At 51.4% G+C, this 6,077-nt stretch overlaps 1 pseudogene; it reads left to right on the top strand.

The window, feature by feature from the left end:
• Positions 1-4,053: 4,053 nt before the first annotated feature.
• LOC125941334 (uncharacterized) lies at positions 4,054-5,862 on the top strand (annotated as a pseudogene).
• Positions 5,863-6,077: the final 215 nt, after the last annotated feature.

Below are 6,077 nucleotides of genomic sequence, written 5' to 3'. Positions count from 1 at the left end.
GACCCCATACGTTGGCACGAACAGTCAACGAGACAAAGTCAACGCCATCATCAGAAAAGCCTACAAAATTACCTTGGGCCTCTCTTCCTCCACGTCCACAGTGAAACTACTCAAAATGGGAGCCCACAACCCGTGGGAAGAGCTAGTGGAAGCGCAGAACGTCAACCAGCTGGAGAGACTAAAGCTGACAAAGACGGGAAGAGCCCAGCTCCAAGATCTGGGCTACCAAGTCGAGAATGAGAGGCACCTACCTCAGCGTATCCCATACGAGGTCAGAGACAAGCTACACATAAGTACCATTCCCAGAAACATGCATCCCGAGTACGACAAGGAAAGGAGACATGCGAGAATACAGGCACTCAAGCAAATACTTGAGCGCACCAACAGTAAAGAAGAAAATGTGAGATACACGGACGCAGCTGCGTACAGAACAAACGACCAATTTGCAAACAGCGTTGTCGACTACATGGATGGATGGATGGATGGATGGATGTAAAACTTTAATGAACGTCCTGAGGTACGCGACTCAGCGCGCAGCGGGCCGCTCCCACGTTGGGACAGTCAGGCCATGCCCGACCGCCGCATCATGGGCCCTCTGGACAGCGCATAGTTGCGCTAGAAGGGCCAAGAATTTACAGCCACATCCATACGTACCAAAGACGCAAGCACAGCGGAAGAACCGAGAATAGCCCTCGCCATCGTAACGTGCTACAAGACCCTTGTTACCGTGGTGATGGACTCCCAAAAACCATGCAGAATGTATGTGAACGGAAGGATCAGAAAGGCAGCACTTCAGGTCTTGAACAACACCGAGATAGAAGCAGCAAACATTCTTGGGACGCCGGGACACGAGTCACTCGCGGGGAACCAGGCGACGCACGCCGCGGCTCGAGATCATGCACGCCTAGCCATCTCCGACATGCAGAGAACACGGACACAAGACTGTGACGAGAAGGATGAACGGATATCCAAGAAGTACTCGGATATCTTGGGGCACTACAGGCAGCTGAGGCATCGCTACCCGCCCGCGCATAAGACGATGAGTATGGAACAAGCGCTGACCTGGAGAAGACTCCAGGCTGGAAACTACCGACATGGAACACTGCTTCACGCCATGTATAAGGGGACCTACGGGCGAGACTACAAGTTCTGCCCGCCGGACACGCCCAACACCTTACGCCATATGGGGCTGGGTTGCAGGAATAACGGAGAAATACCACCGTGATCATCACCACCAGACGATAACATGCAGGAAGAAGCGGATTCAGAGGAAGAATCAGAAGACTAGTGGGAGGCTCTGTTGGTGATGCAAGACCCTGACAACGAGCTACGATTGGTGAACAGGGCTCAGGCGGCGGCAGCGAGCCATAACTACCTGTATTGCTGGGAGACCGCTGCGGAGACGCCACTCCCTTTTTCGGCGATGGAAGTGGAATCAGTCGAGCATCGTCCAGGCCTGCCAGCGTCTGCGGGAGATACTACAAGGTGTCGCATGGAAGAAGAACTACCCTTGGAGCCAAGCTAACAGCGAGCTGTACTCTCCCTCGAGCGACGCCACTTCGGACGATGAAGGCTTCGAGGTCTACACACGCCGGAAAGCGAAAAGACAAAATGACAGCGGCTACTCCGCATCAAGTTGACTGTGACCCCTACGCCGAGAGCCCCGGAGCATACAATTCTCTTTGTTCCGGAGACGGCTAGGGACAATATCAACCAACTAAACAGACAGGATATCTCTGTTTACCTGGAGGCTCTGGCTCCAGGCAAGATAAAATAATAATAACCGCAAGAACATCCTCGCTCTCGATGTTACTAATCAAAGCGCCTTGGATCCGTTGATGAAGATTACGCAGCTAAATAACATCGAAGTGCGCTGCCACATTCCACGGATCTTGGAAACCATTGCAGGCGTGGTTTACAACATCGATGTCTCAATCAGTGACAGTGATTTGCCTATTTTGATCGAAACAACGACAGACTGCACTGCAATAATAGAAGCTCAACATATTGGTAAATCAACTTGCGTGAAACTTCTTCAAAGGTGATTGCCTACCATCGAACGTGAAAGTCAGCTGTTTTCGTCATGCTGTACGACCTTTCGTGCCCAAGCCCCTGCAATGCCGGAATTGTCAGAGAATGGGACACGTGAGTGCTGTCTGTAAGAACCAAGGCATATGCTTTTGTTCCGAGTCACATAGCTCTGACACTTGCCTGGCAACGGACTTGAAGTGTTTCAACTGCAAGGGTGCGCACGATGCTACTTCGAATGATTGCCCGTTTCAGAAAAATGGACAAAGGATCTTGAGTCGAGACCATTCGACACATAAGGAAGCCGCAACTAAAGTGAGACGCCAACGTTCCTAGCACGCAAGTCAATAAAACACACTGGTATTTCTAAGGAAGTGCACAATCCGGCGAAGACTGGTCGTGAACAGCTGACGTCAAGCATTACATGCGCAGTTGAGAGAGGGACGCCCGCTATCGCTGATTCAAGTGAAGCATGGCCACCTCGACCGAAGCCACGCCAACTCACAGAACCACGAGGCACGACTCGTCCACCTACTACGAATGGACATGGAGCAGTCCGGGCTTAAGGGCAGGATTTAAACGTGTTCGCCAGGCTGAGGTCACTCATGAATGTTATGCGTACATTACAGACGATCCTAAACACCCCGAATGCTCGCAACGCACTGCAAGTACTGGACGCAATGAGTCCAGTACTTGCAATTCTTGAATAGCATCATGGCTCATTCACAGCCGTTGTTACGTAAAGATGTCAAGAAAGCATCCCTTTTCAGTGGAATGTCGAGGCATCAGTTCAAGAATTAAGGATTTTTGACCTTTCCTTATTTCGAACAAATTTCCTATCATCGTCATCTGCGAGCCAAAACTTCAATCTACAATCCGACTATCGGGCTACGAAGCTTTCTCATCCGCGACGTGTAGTGTCCTCAGCAAGGTCGTCGTTTATGCTCGGTGTGAACTCACTTACGTGCTACGCTCAGTTTTGCTTCCCGATGACGACCAATACAAGTGCTTAACTGTGAAAACAAAGAAACTTACATTCACTCTTGTCGCTGCATATATTTCTCAAACCAGTCGTGTTAACACGCAACGACTGGGTCCTGCAAATGCACTGCAAGAGGCTATGTTCACATTTAGGTCTTCTCCAAGGTATACAGAATATGAAGGTGGATTTGAAAGGGTTCCGGCGATTCGCCGATGGGCAGAAAGAAGATACAGGCGCATTAAATGTATTCCCGATCTGAGGTAGGCTAGGCGGATCCAAAATAAAATCCAGCGCCGCATCGATACGTTACAATCTCAAAAGTGGAAATCCGTTTGCAAGTCCTTGGATCATCGTAAGCCTCTGTCCCATATATGGAGAACTCTGCGTGGCCTACAATCGTCTCCGCAACAGCGCTACCCTTTCAAATATCTTGCCCTGCATCAAGGACGACGTGAGATCGACGTTGTTTAGGATTTCTGCGAAAAAAATGCTGGCTTGCCGACACTACCTATATCAACATCACGTGATGTTGCGGCATCCCAAGGGTCTCGCATGGATCTCATGTTCTCTATGGAGGAGCTAGAAGCTGCGCTGGCGACTTGTAGGAAGTCATCATCGCCTGGGCCCGGCGAAGTCACATACACGGCATTTGGAAACCTTGGCCAGAAAGCCCGCATTGTACTTTTGGAGAGATAAAACGATTCCTGGCGCCAAGGATTGATTCCTTGTGAGGGGAAGGTCAGCCACCTAGTACCTTTACTTAAGAGCTCTAAATCTCCATTAGACTTGGCATCTTACCGTCCCATGACCACCTCGCATGAGCTCCGTGAACAACCAATTTTCCTGGCGTGCAAACGACGTTCCGACCAAAATTCCTACGGTGTCAGGTCCCTGAAGCTACAGGCTCTCACTGGACACCAGTTTCATCACTATCGGCCCAACGGGAGGGCCACTACGGCCGAAAACCCGTTCGGGCACACCGAACGACAGCCAGCACTAACCAAGACTACGGCGTCATCGCCTCGGCGCGCCGCAGCTGTACGATGCCGGCCGACGCGGAGCTTCAAGGCCGCACCGAGGGCGGGTCAACCACCCCACCGACCCACCGGGTAAGCTCCTTTCAAGGCATGGGCGTCGTTGAAGTACAGGGACAAACTATTGCACCTGAAGAAGTAACTAAAGAAGGGTGCTGGCTTACCAGCCACCGCAATAGGAGCCGTAGAGCTATAGCGCAGTTCAGCCTAATGGCTGATAAAACAATCAAAACAACTGGCGCTGGCGAAGCGCGTGCTGGTGCGTGCCAAAGCGCAGCGCGTGCCACCACGAAACCGAAGCCGCCGCGACAGCTACAACTGCCAAGGGAAGATATAAAGATCATCGTACGGCCCCGCTACGGGCTAAATGTCTCAAAACTAAGTGATGCGCAAATTCTAGATGAAGTACTGCGAGCTGCAGCCGTAGCGATTGCAGAGGCGGAAGATGACATATATCGCTCCTGCGTGGAAAAAGATGTCATAGTAGTCAGCACTCCGCGAATGGCAAATGCTCAGAAATAAAACCGCATCAGGGAACTCCAAATTGGAGACACGCACTACGAAGCCACAGCCTACGCCGCCCCACCGGCAGACACCTACAAAGGCGTAATCCACAACATTCCGGGCTATGACACTGCGAAGGACATCACCAAAAGTCTCATCTACAAGAAGAACCCCACCATCCTGCAGGCCCGTCGCATGAGCAACACCAACTCTGTCATCATCATCTTTGAAGGCCCAAAGGTGCCCTTCTACGTCTACTACAAAGGCGCCGAGTACCGCTGCTACCTCCACCAGAAAAAAGTCGAAGTGTGTGGAGCCTGCGGCCGGATCGGTCATCGCACGGACGTGTGCCCTACCCCCGACAAGAAACAGTGCAAAAACTGTGGTGCCCAAAACCCCGCGGAAAATCACAACTGCAACGCTAAGTGCGCGCTGTGCGGTAAAGGTCACCCCACGGGAGGCAAGAGCTGCCAGAGACGCTTACAGACGCCTTTCCTCATCAAACAGCGCCAGTGGGAAAAACAGCGACAACAACAAACCTTGGACAATCACAGCGGCGGCGGCAGAAACCCATCGTTGCCACGTCAAGACGGCAAGCAGACAACGGCGGCCCAACGCCAATCCCGCTCAAATTCGAGGGACACTGCCGCCGATCGCAAGGCACCCAGATCAAGATGCCGATCGGGACATCGACCCCAAGCTAAACAAGAAAGCAAGACCTCAACCAATAACAACAAGGTAAGCTGGGCAAATGTCTCCCTGTCCAAACCCCCTAAGATAGAAAACCCCACGCTCCCCTCATCTCACGACAGCGAGCTAACAAAAATCAAACAAATGCTCGAAATTCTACTGGCAGAGAATAAGGCCCTCAAGGCCGAGGTAGCCCAACTGAAGGCAACACCGCTGAAAGTAGCTGTACCGGCAGAACCAGAAAGTACCCATATAGAGATAGATAATACGCGCAGCAAAGACAGAGATAGACAATACGCGCAACTAGATTCCGATACCGAGAGCCTACCCGCGAAAGGCAGAGTGGTAGAACAATCCCCTCCTTCCCAAGGGACAACCGCCCACCCTGGCACCTCTAAGCATAACATCAGGGAAGACACGATCATAGAGGAAATAACCAGGGCCATTGATATCAAATTCGAGATAATGCATAAAACATTCCACACCACGATAACAAACCTTGCCGAAAATTATAATGCCAAAATTGCGGTCCTCGAAAACGCCCAACATAGGCCCAGCGTAGGGCCCATTAAAGTAACTAAGCCTTACAACCGCCCGACCAACGATGGCCTGGAATATCGGTAAAAGCACTATGTACGTCATACGGCAATGGAACTGCCGGGGATTCCGCCGCAAACGAGGTAATCTCCAGCAGTTCCTACAAACTAAGGATTACGAAGCTCCAGACATGATTGCCCTCCAAGAGAAGGGGGGTCAGGCCAAATTATCAGGCTATGCGTCCTTCTGCGCCGATGTATCGGGCACAGGCAAAGCTCCAATCGCTACGCTAATCAAACTAA

The sequence above is a fragment of the Dermacentor silvarum genome, chromosome 11 (genome assembly GCF_013339745.2).
Source record: "Dermacentor silvarum isolate Dsil-2018 chromosome 11, BIME_Dsil_1.4, whole genome shotgun sequence".
Taxonomy (NCBI): Eukaryota; Metazoa; Arthropoda; class Arachnida; order Ixodida; family Ixodidae; genus Dermacentor; species Dermacentor silvarum.
The sequence above is the reverse complement of the archived record's forward strand: the minus strand, read 5'-3'. Positions and strand labels throughout refer to the sequence as shown.